Below are 18,339 nucleotides of genomic sequence, written 5' to 3'. Positions count from 1 at the left end.
TTGGAATAATGTAAATCTACCTTAGATTATTCAAACCTGCTTTGGCACATGGTTTGTTGTCAGAGTATTAGGCTTACCAACTCTGTTCCAGCATCTCCTGATTTTCCAATATCCATCTTGTCTATATATATATTTGTCCTTTTCACCATGACTTATCCTTGACTCTTTGGCTCAGACTCCTGCTCTGTTTTGTTTTAATCCGGTCTAGTTTGCTCTTTTACTCTAGTGATCCGCCTGGCCTATCATCAGTTCATTCACCATGCTCAACTTGTTGATCACTCTTGGCACCAGTTGGCCCAATATGAGGGCTTGCAACCTGCATGCCTACCTGCACAGAAGCCCACATCCCTCTGTGAATTCGGTGGAGACTGTGGTCTTGTTAGACCGCCACAGCTATGCTCGCTCCTGCAAGCACAAGTCCAAATAATGTTGGAGAACCCACCAAACCAACGAGAAATCATGACCATGCCCTTCTGGAATCCACTGTTTCTCCGATGATCTGTTCTGAGGACCCTTCCTAATAGACCGTAACACAGTTGTTCTTATCTCTGGGGTGCAACCGACAAACCGTTTTGTAGATCTTGCCACTGGTGAACACCTTTCTGCAGATTAGACACCTTCTACATTTTGAAAAATGATTACAATTTTCAGACCTCCAAGAGCAGTTTCGGATTCCAAATTCCGAGCTCTTTAGATTATAGCTAATTAATGTCACTCAGACTGCCCAGAACTTCCCAAATACACAATACCATGTATTTAAGTCCCTCCGCAGAAGCTCTTATTATGCATTTAGTAACTCATATGCAAGATATAAAAGTCTGCAAATGCTTAAATAAGCTTTCCCGGTACTTATGTAGTATCTGGGCTGCCGATTTTTTGATTGTATGCCTTAAGTTAAGGCATACAATCAGATGCGATGCGATGCGATATCGCATCGCATCCGATATCGGATGCGATATCGGATGCGATGACCCGATTTTTCCATAGGAATCAATGTTAAAATGATTCCTATGGAAAAATGGGTCCTTTTCATACCCCTACTATCCAAGTGGGCATGGAGTTGGATATAAACCTGTGGCGAGCGTAGCGAGCCACCGAGCCCGAAGCGTGGCGAGCGAAGCGAGCCCCGCGAGGGGACGGTATTCGTCCCCTCGCGGGGCTCGCTTCGCTCGCCACGCTTCGGGCTCGGTGGCTCGCTACGCTCGCCACAGGTTTATATCCAACTCCATGCCCACTTGGATAGTAGGGGTATGAAAAGGACCCATTTTTCCCATTGAATTCCATGTTAAAATGGACTCAGTCCATTTTAACATTGATTCCTATGGAAAAATCGGGTCATCGCATCGCATCGCATCGCATGGTCGCATGCGATGCGATGCGATCTCCCGATCCGACCCGATTTAGAAATCGGCAGCCCAGATACTACATAAGTACCGCTTTCCCAATTACACAGCCATATTACATTGAATAAGTACTTTCCCTTTAGTGATGCCATGGAACTGCATGCTGAAACAGTTCTTCCCAAGAATCTACTTCTGGTCCAGGAGAACCCATATTTATATGTTCAATCCAGAGCTTTATATAGATTTTGTGTTTGTTTTCTGTGATTGGTTTGCAGGGTCATACTTCCTTTTCTGCATCACACAGCCCCTAGACTCTGACGGTTACGGCATAGATCAGTGATGGCTAACCTTGACACTCCAGCATCCCAGCATGCCCTGCATCAGTTTTAGTATGGCCAAATAGTAAAACTGTAGCAGGGCATGCTGGGATGTGTAGTTCAACAACAGCTGGCGTGTCAAGGTTAGCCATTACTAGTATAGATGGTCAACATACTCAAGGTCGACACTGACAGAAGGTCAACAAAGTTTCAGGTCAACATCTGGGCATGGTCGACATGAATAAGGTTAACATGAGTTTTTGTTATATATGTCGACATACCGCGTCCTCGCTGCGCTCGGCTTACTTTTATATTCTCACTTTATGACCACACGGATAGTAAAGAGTAAAAATAAAAAAACCTTATTCATGTCGACCTTAAGCTTGTGTTGACCTTCTGTCAATGTCCACCTAGGGTATGTTGACTATTCTTAGGTATCGACCTAGTCACTGTCGACCTAGTGAATGTCGAACTAGACATTGTTGACCCAGGGGCCGCATACCGTCTCTGTCCAGGCTTATGGTTCCCCAGGAAAGTTGCTGAATGGAGCAGCCCTGGGGACTCGTCCTACCTGGGAGTTTAGCTTTAAGTGGATATTTTGGCTGAGTGCCTGGAAATCATTTACTGATGCATCAAATTAAATAATTGATTCCTAAAGAAGTATTGGTAAAAAGTGTGTGCAAGTTATTATTTACCTTTCAGTATATGTAATATCATTTTTATGTCCTTTTTTTGTGTTTATAGTTGAGGTTAGTAATAGGGTGTTTCACCTTTTGTGTTAGAAGTACAGAAACATTGGAAAAGTCTTCACCCCTATAAATCAAATGACCAATGTTACTTTAATCCCATATCACCGGCTAGCATTGCGTACCCGAAAACCTAGAGGAGTGATTAAAGCACCAGCCAAGTAGCAGGATGTTTCATTACCAAATTCAAGACATCGTTCTACCCCCAACAATTGAAATAATTAACAATACAGACAGACTTCTCAATTAATGACTCGCCAATGATACTTGAGAGTAAATTTACTAACATTTCTAAAAATGAAAATAGGTGATGTTGCCCATAGCAACCATTAAGATTCTATAATTTCTCCATTGCATCCTAGAAAATGATAGACCAAATCTAATTGGTTGCTATAGGCAACATCATCTCTCTTTATTTCTGGAAGCTTTAGTAAATGTGCTCCTTATTCTCTTTTCGCATCACTCTCCTTTTTTTCAGGGTAGGTTGGAAACACAAAGGGGTATATGTATTTGGGTACATGAAGTCGGAGGTGCAGGAGTTCGTCTGTGAGTGGGCATACAGATGGAGCAGCTCTCAATGGAGCTGCTCCTGGCGATACAATCTCCACCTCGCACCAGCTGACGGAAGGGCGCGCCCCATTCCATCGTAATCCCCTGCACCACCTGCAGCCCCCACTCGTCTCCCTGAAGCGTAGAACGGGTGTCGGAAGCGTTCGCGACAGTCGGGATCCCGACAGTCATTTACCTGACGTCGGGATCCTGACTGTCAAAACGCAGACGGCCACCCGCTATTTTCCCTCGTGGGGGTCCATGACCCCCATAGAGGAACAATAGAATAGGTGCAGCTTTGTTGAGCGCAGCGAGCCCGCAAGGGGCTTTTTTGCGCTCGCCATGCTGTCTGAGTCCGGGCAGTCGGGATCCCGACGTCGGGCTAATGACTGTCGGGATCCCATGCCACACCACCGAGCCCGAAGCGTGGCGAGCGGACACGGATACCTTCACAGGTAAACGCGTCCCTTCGCGGGCTTCACAGGTATCCGCGTCCGCTCGCCACACTATTCTATTCTCAACTCCACGCCGACGTGGATAGTGGGGGGTATGAAAAGGTCGTAGGACGCGTACCGCCGCCCCTCGCGGGCTCGCTGCGCTCGCCACGCTTCGGGTTGACGTTGATCGTGGGGGCCATTTCACACTTCAGGGTGGCTATTTGGCCTCTGTGGGCCATTTAACATTGTTTCCTATGGGAAAATCGGGTCAATTGAGGCATTGAACATGAAAATCGGGTCAATTGAGACATTTAACATTGTTCCCTATGGGAAATCGCGGGCATTGCGTCGGTCGCGTCGCACCCGATTTTTAGTGCATTCAATGTCCGCGATGCCCGCGATTTTTTTACCTGCGATGCCCACGATCAAAATCGTGGGCGCCGTGCTAGGTAAAGAGTACCTTATTTTATTTTTTAAATAAAAAAAATGGTCTACATTGAATGTTGAACAATGTTAATGTTCTTATTTTAAAGTGGCTCACCATTGGACCTGCTTTTAGCGCTAGGGCTGTTGAGCCTGAAAGGGTTAAAGTTGATGAGGAGTTGTTGTTAAGTTTTCATTTTATTACTGAGTGAATGATAAATAAATGTTATGCATGAAATTTACTGTTGAAGACTAATGGGGCCTACACACATAGCAATTCCCGGGCATTTTCTGAGCGATGTTACTTAAACGACATCACTCAGAAAATTATCCTAAATATCTCTGTGTGTAGGGGCAATAGCAATAGAGATGCGTAGCCCCTTGTGTCACTATCGCCCGGTGATTCATATGCAGCATGCTGGATAAATCTATAATCGCCAGGTGTCGGGGTCAGTGTTTATTAGTTAGATTCCTTCGAAATAGTGCCCCGTTTGTATTCCCCTTTTAGAGATGCACTGTTTACACCATTCGCTAAGTTGCAAATAACTGCCACTACTCAGTAATATTTGAGACTGTTTAAACAATCTTTGGACTACCCTGTTTCCATGGTGGCAGATGTTGCTAAGTTCTTCTTTGCAAAGTACAGTAGTGCGTTTCTGAGTCTTCAACAGGATGTTTTTTGGTTGTTGTTCAAAGTATCAATTTCAGTTGCAGTACATACAGTACATAGCAGAATTATTGTTGCCAATACACATCTAAACCTTTTTCACTTTTCATATTTAGGTCATCCCTGTATCTGTATCTTTTGCACACATGTGAACCTCGAAGAACATTCACACCTATGACTGATCCAAATATCTAGTAAGTGCAATATACAGTATAGGTCAATTAAGAAGCGCATTATAATGGCATGTTAATATAGCATACCATTCATTGTTTCTAAAGCTTGGGCTAAAACACAGCACTTAGGCCCTTATTCTGGTTCACTCGCAAAGGAAAATTCCTTCTCAAATGGACAAAACCATGTGCACTGCAGGTGGGGCAGATGAAACTTGTGCAGAGAGAGTTACATTTGGGTGAGTTATTTTGTTTCTGTGCAGGGTAAATACTTACTGCTTTATTTTTACACTGCAATATAGATCTAATTTTAAAGTAAAACCCCACCCAAATCTAATTCTACCTGCACATGTTACATCTGCCCCACCTGCAGTGCACATGGTTTTGTCCATAAGAGAAGGAATTTGCCTTTGCGAGTGAACCAGAATAAGGGCCTTTATACTTGGTATGTACTAACGTTATAAGGCTAACATGGTCATTAAGCAATAGGGATCAGAATTTGATCAATGTAAACAGTCTATTGTCGTATCCACAACAAATACCCAAATAGGGATCATAGGAAGACCTTCAGAACCACAGAACAAAGTCCATGTTCAACCTATGATCACTGTAAATCGTACAAGGCAGCCTTCTCTGAGAATCCACTAATAAATGTGTAATTGCAGATATAAACTTTGTTAAACTGCTGTGTTGCAGAGTGTTGTGAAGTCATTGTCTCTGCAATAGCTGTATAATAAATTAACTTGTCAAGAAGATACAACATATAATAATGGTATTCTGCCCATCCAATATGCAAATACACTCAGAGTTACACAACTACTCAATTTCTGTTTGCTAAAACCCCCAATTAAAACTGACAAAGATTAGCTGTTTAACCCCTTTGCAGCTAGTGTGATATATATTGGTAGGGTGTGTGTATGTGTATATACAGTATGTGTGTGTGTGTGTATATATATATATATATATATATATATATATATATATATATATATATATGTGTGTGTGTATATATATATATATATATATATATATATATATATATATATATATATATATCTATTGTTAACACATTATTAACATGTTCTTGCCACAGCACTATAACGGTGGGAGGGAGTGGTGCCGCAGAGGCGCTGAGTCTTTGACAGCATTATAGAGACCCAATGCCCTCCAAAAATGGCCACTACCACAGAGAAGACACTATAGAAGTACTCCTCTTACGGCTGTCTCCTTTGCAATGGTGGCCATCTTTGGAGGGGCTCAGGGTCTCTGCGCAGCGCCGATCCTCCCTGCAATAAAAATGTACCTCCCCCTATTCAACTAGCATTTAACACCCCCCCCCCCCCCCGGGCAAAGAGCATGTAACCCTCAATTGCATCGAGCTTTCTAAAATATGTTACAAAGTGGCTTTACTGCTGGTTGCCGCTGTGATTGGGTTTTCTACTTTGTATCATCCTTCTTGTTTACCTTTTTTTAATTTCTAAAACATGTTAAATATATTTTAAAAAAACAGACAAAAAGCCCATTCGCTAATTCCTGTCCAGGACCTAACCACTGATGTGAAACATCCTTAATCTGAATAGGAGTGATCTTATTGCACCTATCCCTTTAACATTCCAAGCATCAGTCATGTGACTGGCACAGGCATCATACAGCCGGCCTTTGTGACACGCGCACTGCGGTTAGGCAAGTGAATGAAGATGGAGAATGCCAGTGATGAACGTATGGATTGTTATTTTACTGAAGATGATGACGTTTTCAGTGGCTATATGTCTTTAATTGTTGAAGCTTGGAAGTCCATAGACCTCAACCCTAATATACAGCAACTCTTTACAGAGTTTAACAGCAAAATCTCCAGAGGGAAACTTCAGGGAGTTATAGTAGCATGGAGTGGCAAGCTGAAGAAATGCGCCGGTCTCTGCCTGTACCCGAGCCGTTATACCGACGGGCCCTGCAACATCAAGCTCAACAGGCCCCTCCTGAGGCAGCAGTCCCACAGAGACCTAGCGGAGACCCTCCTGCAGGAGATGATCCATGCAACGCAGCAGCTCTGGTGAGCACGGGCCTGTGTATTTGAACATCATGAACAAGATAATCTACCTGACTGGCATGAAGATCTCTGTACGCCACAGGTTTTACAAGGCAGTGCCCAGTCTGAAATGCCACCAGTGGCAATGTGACAGGTGCCGCAGCCAAGTAAAATCCTGCATGAATAGGTCCCATCACAGCGGGAGAAGTGGTTTATGAACCACAACAAAATATGTTATTCTAGAAAGTGACGGAGCCTCCTTGCCAAGGCGCAACAAGAGCTCGGCCTTCGGTATGTGAGGATGAAGAGGAGGATGCTGGGAGATCATCTAAAAGGTGTAAGACAGGCATGTCCAACGTTGGCCCTCCAGATGTTTTGAAACTACACATCCCAGAATGCTTTGCAATAGTTTTAGCATTCTCTAATGGCAAAACTGTGGCAAAGCATGCTGGGATGTGTTTCACATCTGGAGGGCCAACGTTGGACATGCCTGGTGTAAGACATCTAGCATTTAATATTCTGGTTGATGCATCATGCTGCTCTGGACCTCCAACTAGAGGTGGGCAAAACGGGTCACTAATGAGAGCTGTCCTTTAAACGATACGGATCTTTTACACGGCTCATCAGTTCACTATGAAAGAAGGGGTAATTTGATATTAACGAAGCATAATTTGTTTTACAATCATTTATTGCCATTTTTTTTACTGTTTTTTTTTTTTTTTTTAAACCGTGAGCTGAACGAATAATCGATACATGACCAAGTTAAACACTGATCGATGGCTTAGGTGCAGAACCGCCATTGATGGCAACCATCGATGGCATCTGCACCGATGGCCATCCCTAGCAGCAGCAGCCTTGTTATTCTTTCTTTTACTTGCAGTTGCAGCTCTGTACTCAGTCTCCTGAGTTTGTACATCTCAGCTGCCACAGGTGGCAGTGCTGAGATCAGGCAAATGCATTGTAATTGCGAATGACCCATCTCTACCTACAACCTCTTATGTGACACCTGGCTTCCCTTACATGGGTGCTGCTGGCTGCGTCCCCTGGGACCCCTGCTGGTCACCACTGTACCAACAGTGTCATTAGACCGGCACTTTCTGGTTTACAGGAGAAGGCATAGGTTTGCTGCCATGAGGAGGACATCGCCCGATCCGCTAACAACTTTGACAGCTGACGGTGCATGACTCTGAAACTAAGGAAATTGCGCAGCTACTTGCAGTGGTCAGAGCCGTCACACAGCAATATATTGCACTATACCCTAATTTTATTGTAGCAAATAAATTTTTTTACATCTATTAATTATGTTTTCTGTAGCTATAGTATTTTTAGGATTCAATTTAATGTGTCATGCACATGGGTTTATTTAGTAATTGTGATATATATTTAAAAAGTAACAAAAAAAGTCAGTGACATGTGCAGTGCTTGGCTCCTGAGGTGATGCTCCTATCAGCTGCAATACCCAGTGTCAGACTGGGACACGAAGGGACCAGGGTTGAACACAGCTCTGACCTGAGTCAGGGTGCAGTGTGAACTGGTAACCTGGGTCGAGCGATCCAGGTCCCTTTCATAGTATGGAGGAGGCAGCACTGTCAGCTTCAAGATCTGCCACATCCCCCGCCCCCCAGATGATGCGCCACCACTCAGCCCCGCCCTGTGTGACGTCACCAACCCAGCAATAACCCGGTCGGACTCGGAGCATTCAGACCGAAATGCCAAATCGCTCCTGTGACTGACGCGCGTCCTAATCCCGGTCTGAAAGTGGAATTAGCAGAGCCTGTGCCACAAGCGGTCTGTAACTTTTCACTGCACTTATCATGTGCTTAATCTCACTTGTACCTTTTGCGACAAGGAGTTTGTTATCTTGAAATGTGAGGGTGCGTCCTTTAGCCACCATGCCCCTTACATACAAGTGGTGCTGCTCACGGCTTTGCATGGTAGAAGCAGGTCAAGCTCTGGGAAAACAATTATACTTATCCTTGCACCCAAATCCGAGCAATGGGGCAATACTAAATTTCCTTAGAAGTTCCACCCCACTGATCTATACAAACCTCGGTGTGCGTGCTTTTCCATTTCTAATGAAACCCAACTTGGCAAACAATACAAGAGGGCTTCTCGATGAGTCTTACGTACATGTACCCATTACGTTACTTAGTAACGTTTTTAGTGAAGAACATAATATATGCAAATAAAAAACACTAACAGATGTAGAAGGTCCTTTACTATGTACAGTATATATTAATTGTTTAATGATGTCTACACTAACTATAGAACAACCAGTCAGATCTTGGCTTTGGGAGTGATGTAGAGTTTGGCGCAGTTGCACCATGTACCATATATACTCGAGTATAAGCCTACTTTTTCAGACCGTTTTTTATGCTGAAAAAACCCCCCTCGGCTTATGCTCGAGTGAGGGTCCCACTTGAGTCAATAAGTTTTCCCAGTTTTTTTGTTGAAAATTAGGTGCCTCTGCTTATATTCGGGTCGACTTATACTTGAGTATATACGGTAGATATGTTATGTGAGGTTGAACACAACGTGCGCTGATATTTCTAGCTGCATGCATCTGCGCCCCCTCTTCCTGCTCGAAAAGCTGATCTAGGGAGGTTTTAATTCTTTGGAGTGTACTCAATCAAGGGCGCCTTTTCGTTTCATCCGACAGTAACTCGACAGTCGGAATTCAATGTTCCGAGTGTCGACTGTTGTAAAGTCTTTATATAACAAATGTGGGCAATGCTGGCATTTTTAGCGGATATTTTGCACTTCGCTCACAGAAATGTTGGCACTCAGAGGGCAGTATTCAATGAGCAAAATCGCGCTGTGCAGCGAATCCTGTTTAGGATTAGCTCAGGGGCGGAACTACCGCCGGTGCACTGCACCGGGGCCCAAGAGGTTAAAGGGGCCCGCTGCCGCCGTCTGCCCGGCATGACATTTAAACGTATTATTTTTTTTTAACATGTGCGTGGCGCGCCGTATGTGGGGAAAGGAGTGTAAGCGGGGATCGCAGGTGTCACTCATGGCTGCCTGTGTAGTGGTCCAGGGCGGCAGCACCAGCGGCTTCCAGAGTGGCAGGCAGCAGCAGCAGCTTGTTGTCTCGGTCGCCACCGGGGCATACAGGAATGGATGCAGCAGCAGCACCCTGCCTGCATGTCATTCCGGGCCGGGACTGGTCTACTGCGGTAGCCTAGCAACAGGCAGCCAATCGCAAGGCTGCCTGTTGCTGCTCTGACTCCGAGCAGATACAGGAAGTTATTCTGCTCTGAGGCTGAGCATGCAGGCGGAGCGGCAGCACTAGGACCAGTCACCCGGACTCTAGGTAAGTACAATTAAGGGGGGGCTGGGGGCCGCACACATTATCAGCTATGCTCCGTGTCCCGGCACCTTAAAAAATTTTTAAACTTGATCGGTTCTCCTTTGCAATTGATGTAGGGAAACCATCTGGTCCTCCCACAGCGATGGCAAAAGTATTCAACATCGGCCATAAACCATCGATGATTTGAAATCATTGATGGTCGATGGGCATCCCTAGAACTGGAATAGGGTGGGGGACAGTATGCAGCTCCCGACAGTGGGTGAGCGTCTCCTCCCACTCGGAGGAAGTGAGGGTGCATGAGAGCAGGAGGCTGTGTAATAGTGGTATGTGGGCAAGACATTGATAAAAGTTGTGGTGCTGGTGCAGAGGACCGTGGGGACACTTCTGGCAGTGGGGGAACCTGCAGCGCGGCAGCTAGGGCCAAGTTTCCCACCTAGGGGCGGCACCTGCTTGTGGCGGTACAGGATCCCCCATTCTCATGGGGATATGTGAAATGCGGGAGCAGGGTCGCGGGGGTCAGGGGGTCTGCAAATTGCGGGAGGGTGTGGGGATCTGCGATTAGCGGGAGGGGGTCCCGCTTGAATCACAGGAAGGGGGGTCTGCAAATTGCGGAAGGGGGGTTGTGGGGGTCAGTGAATTGCGGGAGAGGGGGAGCAGGGGGGGTGCGGGGTTCCGCGAATCGCGGGAGGGGGGGCGCAGGGGGGTAATGAATCGCTGGAAGGGGGGTCATGGGGGGCAGCGGGATGGGGGTCTGTGAATCGCGGGAGGTGCCGTGGGGGTCCGTGAATCGCGGGAGGCGGTCAGAAAATCGTGGGCGGGGGGTGCCGTGAATCGCGGGAGGGGGGGGACGAATTGCAGGGGGGGCTAGAATTGCGTGAGGGGGGTGCGAATCGCGGGAGGGGGGGTCGCGGAGGGCGCAAATCGCAGGAGGGGGTGCCGTGAATCGGGGGAGGGGGCTGGGGTTCGCAAATCGCGGGAGGGGGGCGCGGCGAATCATAGGAGGGGGGGTGACATGAAGGGAGGGGGGATCGCGGGAGGCCGCAAATCGCGGGAGGGGGTCCGCGGGGGATGACGTGAATCGTGGGAGGGGGCTTGGGTCCGCAAACCGTGGGAGGGGGGGCACGGGGGTGCCGCGAATCGCGAGAGGGGGGGCACAGGGGTGCCACGAATGGCGGGAGGGAGGCGTCCCGTGAAACGCGGGAGGGGGGGTCTGGGCTGGGGGGTGCTGGTAGAGGGGCGAGGTGTGGGAGTAATGGTTGCTGTGGATAAATGGTGGATGTTGGTTGTGTACTTTAGCCCTGGCTGGGCGGGGCGAGGTGATGTCAAGGGGGTGGGGTGAGTAGAACACTGGTCTTTTCCCTAGCGGGCGGTTTTGTGTATCCCGCTGGGCGGGAACGTTATATACACAGGGGATGAGTGACAGATCTGGCTAAATGTATAAGAGATGTGCTGTAAGCACATGAATAAAAATAACATGCCCCTTCACAGTATAAAATTCCTGATTTTTTTTTTTTTACACCAATTAAAAAAAAAAAACAAAAAAAAAAAAAACATTATTTTAAAAGTTTACATTCCACTTCACCATGAAAAGATGGCGATTGCTACACGGTGACACACAGCGAAAATAACTTAGAAAGCAATTTGCCATCTACTCATTGAATACACTCACGGCGAATCACATAGAAAAACCCATTGAAGAACCACAGCGAATTGCGGGACTATCAGACAGCAAATTGTCCGTCATTCACTGTTTGCAGACGGCGAAAAGTGTACGTTGAATAGGGTGATTCACTTTCTGACACAAAAAAATCACCTTCCAAAGTGAAAATAGCACAAATTCGCCATGAAACATGGCGAATTGGCCTCATTGAATACTGCCCAAAGACTTAAGTGGGTTTGGTCGATTAGATCTACATAAAATAGATACTCATGAGTTTGATCCCATATGGTCGACAGGGTCAAAAGGTCAACTGTGTTTAAGGTCGACGGGGTCAAAAGGTTGAAAAATGGTTGACATTTTGGACTATATCAGCCTATTGCACCTAAAAATCTAAAACACACACACACACACTGTACTGACCTGTTGACAGATACTCATAATTCTGAACAGTAGCAGATGAACAAGGTGACCACTTAATGTATCGCATACAGAGCTCAATGCCACCTCTTTAGATTAAATATATACCTTTTATACACTACGACAAACAAGGTCAAATGGACAAAAAAAAACAACAAATACAAACCCACAACAATATTCAAAGACTGATCTTTGCACGATTCCATCAGGGGTATTTTTAATTGTCGTAATGAACTGCAAAACACTGTGACCTTCCGTGGCGTCCGTCCGGTGTAAGACAGGAAAAAAAACCCAGTCCATATATTTAAAGGTAACAAATGATTCATGGCAACTTAACAGAAAGGCCTGTGGGTCCTCTTCCTGTACGAATGTTTTTTTTCCTCTTTTTTTTTTTTTTTTCTTCTGCATTACAAACCCTAACATTAAATTGTGATAAATGGACAGCGGAGGCTATTCATACAAATCAATGGCTTTAGTGTATGTGTCATTAGCCTGAGAAATGCAGGCAGCGGTCAGTACTATTAATCATGCGATGATCCGCTGTCTTCAACTGGATGCTAGTAGATGCTTAAGGAAGGTTAAGGAATTAAATTATCTGTGTGTTTTGTTTTATATATATATGTGCCTGGTAATCCTGCATAAGATGCTGTTCAGGAACAAAGTCACCCCTCTGCAATAAAGGGGGTTGTCTAAAATACTTTATTAATTTACTTTTTAATATCAAACAGAATCTCTGTATGGTGCCGTACCTATCCTCTTCTGTAGGTCATCCAATGACAGAGTATCTGTTGTATATTCTAAGCATTGATGAAATACTCAAGATAAAACTGATCACCAGGCACCATAAAACAAACACCGTGGAGAGGATATTGGTGATCCTTTTATATATATATATATATATAAATGTGTAAAATCTATGTCTCTTTATAAAACTTCAGGGTCTTTTATTTCACTCTTTATTGAGCAAATCCAGCGACCAATAAGAGATGGCAAGATCTGGAGTAATACCGCTCTCGCATCCTATAAATCTAGTGTTCACTAACCCATGACGTGTTCTTCCTTCTGGTAACTCGCCATGGTAAGGGGGTATGATTACAATTTAATATATTGCTGATAGAGTTCATTTTTGCCTATCACAGCATGACAGAAATATGTGAGGGAACCACATGCTTATTTGGTGACTGAATCCTGAAGCCACAACAGAAGGGAATAGTTCGGATGAGCAAATATTGCTCGTGTTCTAAGAATTTATCATAGTGATACACGGGGTGATTTTCAGGCTCCTTTTTGTGTATATCGTCACTTAAGTTGTAGAAGCTCTGTTTGTAGATGAGATATTTCTGAGCGTAATAATATACTTACTAACTCTTTATTCCTCATCCGGTTCCCAACCACCTCTAGACTTATCCGCATCTCCCCCTTCTCTTACGTCCTCAGGAACATGGTCACATCCTCGCCCCTCTTTGGTTCAGTCTCCCAGATACTCTAAAGCACAACTCTGATGCTTGCCCCGCTATAATCTAGTGCCTACACTCATACTTTAATCTAAACATCCCCATGGACAATCCCATAACCTCTGCCATCGCAGAACGTTCTTAGATTGCTTTCTTCTTTGGTTCCACCAATCCGCTATGATGGACATTAATTAATGCGCTCAGGTTATCTCAAAACTCTTGTCATCTTCTCTTCGATCTCTTCTGGTCATCTCCTCCTGCAATAATACACTTTCTTCAGCCCATAGCATGGCAGCTTATGCTGCCTTCACACAACGCTTGGCATGTCCCACCTCAGTTGTAGGATTTCCAACCTCTGAACGAGCTTCTGTGCACTAGTTCAGGGAATCCGTCTCTAATGCTGACTTCCTCCACAACCAGTTACTACTTCCAACTTACCCACTGCCCTCTTTTTCTTTTTTGCCAACCACAGCTATTTGAATGTTCTAATATCTACCCAATCATTCAGCCTCACTTCTGTCTTCTTCTCTTCCCGTACATGCCACAACTAGTCTATGTAGCTCTAAACGGCAACCTCCACCTCTTACTTGCATGACCTCCTTTCACATTCAACCTCTTAGATCTGCTTCTACCAAGATCCTGACCTCTCTTTAACCAACTTTCGCTTCCTCCGCCAACATTTCCCCTGTTTTGTTGTGTACTTCAGTCTCTTGCATGTCCTTCAAAGATTAAATACCTCCTCCCAACCCATCTCTTACACAGTATACTATACATACATATTCAGGCTAGTGGTAATTTTGTTGGGAGAAAATTAACCTACCAGTATATATTTGGATTGTGGGAGGAAACTGAGTACCCAGAGTTAACCCACGCAAGCCTGGGAAGAACATATAAACTCCACACAGGGCCATGATGGGAGTCAAATACATGACCTCAGTGCTGTGAGGCAGTTAGGCTAACCATTACATTGTTTGTACTGTCCTCTCCTACTTATCTGCCTGGTAAGTCCTTGTGGGATGTTTTATTGGTATACACACTGATAACTGGTGGTCAGAATACCAATGCAGGCATCCTGATGGGGGGAATCTTGACACGGGTCAGGTAAGTATATTTGCCCTCACCCCAACCCTAACCCTTGCTTTCTACAGCCTAATCCTTAACCCAGTGGTTCCCAAACTGTGTGCCGTGGCTCCCTGGGGTGCCTCAGGACACATGTAGGGGTGCCACGGCTTGGTGGTCTAGGACCAACTCAAATTATTAGTGGTTAATTATTTATGAGCAAAACCAGTGCTGGTAGTTGGCAATCATAGAATGTGTACCAACAGAAGCAAATCCTGCCCTTTACCACATAACTGCCACTAAGAATCGCATATAAACCCAATCAAAATTAAAAAAAATTGACCTAGGGGTGCCGTGAAAAAAAGTCTGATTTTCTAGGGTGCCGTGAATCAAAAAAGATTGGGAACCCCTGCCTTAACCTCTACTACCTAAACCTTCCCCACCCCCCCTTCCCTGGGCTGATGCGAGTGCCCATTCAACATCGAGGCATGATGTCGGGATTCCTGCGCCGTTCTCCTGGCGGTAGTTGGGATGCCAATGTCTGTATTATGAACGCCGGCGTCCTGACTGCTGTGATGCTGAGTGCATCCATGGCCCTGTTGGCAAGCTAAGTATCTAGAGAGAAAAAGGCTTTTGCGCAGAATTCCAGTTGTTGGGTTTCCTTTCAGCAAACGCTGTCCTGTGGCAGAGTGATCGGACCGTTGTAGTCAGGGGCGGATTGGCCATATAATCTACCGGGAACTTTCCCGGGAGGCCGACAGTAGTGAGGCCGCCTCCGCCGCCGCATGCGCACACTGACCTCAACTATAGTGATGACAGGATGCTCAGCCGCTCAGCGGCAGACGGCGTCACTGGAGGTGGGTGGCGGCAGTCAGAGCTAGTGGCCCCGCCTCCTCCCGCCCTCTACACTATCTGAGGGCGGCTCTCTCCGACTTCGTGCGGCGCTGTCCACTGCAGGGCCCCTCCTCCTCCGCAACATGCTGCCTAGCTGGGCAGTGTGTAGAGAGAGAGTTAGCCAGCGCGGGGCAGGGGGGAGTCTCAGTTTAGTTAAGTCAGCTCAGCCGCACTTCCAGAGGGCAGCCCGAGCTGCTCCGTGCTGACAGGAAGTCAGTCTGTGGCTGTACATCGGGAGAGCAGAGGGAGCAGAGACTAGAGCTGTCAGCCAGGGGTCAGGGCTCTGTCTGCTACTTCCTGGAAGCAAGCCCCGCCCACCACTGACTGAGCTCCGTGAGGCCAGCAACTGCTCTGCAGCTCTTCTTCCTGTGGTGAGTGCTGTGTATCCTGGGGGAGTCAGGGGCTGTATATAATTTGTGTAATATAATACAGTGATGTGTGTGCTGGGGCTGTACATTATGTGTGTGTGTGTGGGGGGGGGGGGGGGGCTCTGTAATGTAATACACTGATGCATGTGCTGGGGGCTGTATATAATATGTGGGGGGACTCTGTAATGTAATACAGTGGTGTGTGTGCTGGGTCTGTATATAATGTGTGTGTGGGGGGGACGACTCTGTGATGTAATACAGTGATGTGTGTGCTTGGGGCTGTATATAATGTGTGTGTGGGGGGGGACTCTGTGATGTAATACAGTGATGTGTGTGCTTGGGGCTGAGACCCCCCCCCCCCCCCCCCGCTGACAACATCGCTGGAGACCCCCCCTCCCCGCTGACAACATGCATACCTCCTGTGTGCAGCCAGCGGGGGTCCGGGGTCAGGCAGCGGGGTCCCGGGGACTGGTGTAGTCGCTGTAGCGGCAGCTTGACTCCGTCCGTCTCTCCTACTAGCGCTGCAGCGGGTAGCGCTGATGACTTTGAAAAGACTTGCCGGACGCTGATTCAGCGTCCGGAAAGTATTTTCAAAGTCATCAGCGCTTCCCGCCGCTGCGCTAGTAGGAGACACGGACAGAGTCAAACTGCCGCTACAGCGGCTACCCGGAACCCCGCTGCCTGTCACCGGACCACCGCTGGCTGTCCCTGGACCTGACAGCGCCCCCCTCCAGTGCCCGGTGCGCGTGACCCCCCAGCCCCCCCCTAGTTACGGCCCTGCTGTATATAATGTGTGTGTGTGTGTGTGTGGGTGGACTCTGTGATGTAATGCAGTGATGTGTGTGCTTGGGGCTGTATATAGTGTGTGTGTGTGTGGGGGGGAACTGTGATGTAATACAGTGATGTGTGTGCTTGGGGCTGTATATAATGTGTGGGGGGGGCTCTCTGTGTAATGTAATACATTGATGCGTGTATGCAACTGGCTGGGGGGATGTGTATATAATGTAATATAATAATGTGAGTATTGAATGTAATATGGGGGTGGATGTGTGTAATGTATCATAGTGGTGTGTATACGGGGTGTAATATGGGGGGATGTGCGGTATGTAATGGCAGTGTGTACTGTAATATCCTCTTGCATCCTGTGGAGAGACTCCCAGGCGAATGCAGAGTCTTCCGCTGCCCAGAAAGCCACATAATTCTACTGAATTACCCCACTGTCATTGCAAATATTTGTCATCTGAATGTTCCAGAGTCCCCATTGCCCCGGCCAGATAAAAAGAGGCCGGGCACTGCAGAGTTAGGGGTAGTGGTGGCCGTTCCTGGAAGCCGTACCCTTACTCTGGCACTGTGCCTGTAGCAGTTTCTCAAACTGCAGCAACGGGTGGGGGCCTCTCAGAGTGGGGGTTCCGTGCCCATGAGCTTTCCTCCTCAACCCAGCTCTGACAACTGTTCCACCTTTCTAATTTAATTTAGGTGTAAAAAAAATCAGCTGAAGAATTAAAATTGGTGCAGCACAGGCCTCCTGGATCCTCCATGGTTATTGGTGTGTGCAGGGTGAGACTGGTCCCTCCAAGGTGAGCATCCATCTTACTACATACAGCAGCTGTCTAGGTTCCTCCCTCTTTCTCTCACACACACTCTCCTGTAACCCTCTCACACTCTCCCTCTATCTCACACCCACACTCTCTCTCACACACTCTCCTGTAACCAGGGCTATTTTTCAGCAGGCTCCATCAGGAACTGAGGCCCTTATTCTAGTTCACTCTTTCTGACAAAATATTTCTTAGATGGACAAAACCATGTGCACTGCAGGTGAGGCAGGTGTAAAACCCCACCCAAATCTAATTTTCTGAGCACAAGTAACACCTGCCTCACCTGCAGTGCACATGGTTTTGTCCATCTAAGAAATATTTTGTCAGAAAGAGTGAACTAGATTAAGGGCCTCAGTTCCTGCTGGAGCCTGCTGAAAAATAGCCCTGCCTGTAACCCTCTCACACTCTCCCTCTATCTCACACCCACTCTCCTCTAATCCTCTCACTCTCTCTCACACCCACTGTTTCCCTATATTTCACACCGACACTCTCGCTCTCAGATTCTCCTCTATCCCTCTCACACTCTCTCCCTCTATCTCACACCCACACTCTTTCTAACACTCTCTCTCTCTCACACACACACTCCTTGTTAGTGAGGTAGTGTATGTGAGACACACGCTCTCTCCTAATCTTGCACTTTCTCTCTCAAGACTTTCTCCCTCTCACGCTCACTCTCTCCCTCACATCCACTCTCTCCCTCTGTCTCACACTCTATCCCTCCCTCTCACACTCTCCCTGGCTCCCTCTCTCTCTCGCTCTACACACACACACACACACACACACACACACACACACACATACAGATGGGGCAGGTCCCATCTTTGCAGGTGATGGCGACGCCAGCCGCCATCCCCCACCAGCGCCATCTGTTTAGCAAGATGGGGACTCGCGCGCACGAGAGGCG

The 18,339-nt window shown here is 46.9% G+C and overlaps 1 long non-coding RNA gene across 2 annotated transcripts in view; it reads left to right on the top strand.

Moving 5' to 3' along the window:
- The window catches only part of LOC146045783 (uncharacterized), a 246,726-nt gene that overhangs the window by 5,034 nt on the left and 223,353 nt on the right, over nucleotides 1-18,339 (top strand). The window contains exons 2-3 of one of the 2 annotated variants that reach the window (XR_014465600.1): nucleotides 4,599-4,676; nucleotides 6,486-7,010. This is a non-coding gene — a long non-coding RNA (uncharacterized LOC146045783). Of the gene's footprint in view, nucleotides 1-4,598; nucleotides 4,677-6,485; nucleotides 7,011-18,339 lie in introns of those variants that run through there. The other variant, XR_014465599.1, reaches the window with a different exon arrangement.

This window comes from Crinia signifera, chromosome 11, assembly GCF_055691185.1.
Source record: "Crinia signifera chromosome 11, ASM5569118v1, whole genome shotgun sequence".
Taxonomy (NCBI): domain Eukaryota; kingdom Metazoa; phylum Chordata; class Amphibia; order Anura; family Myobatrachidae; genus Crinia; species Crinia signifera.
Note: the sequence above shows the minus strand (reverse complement) of the source record. Positions and strands in the feature narration are given on the sequence as shown.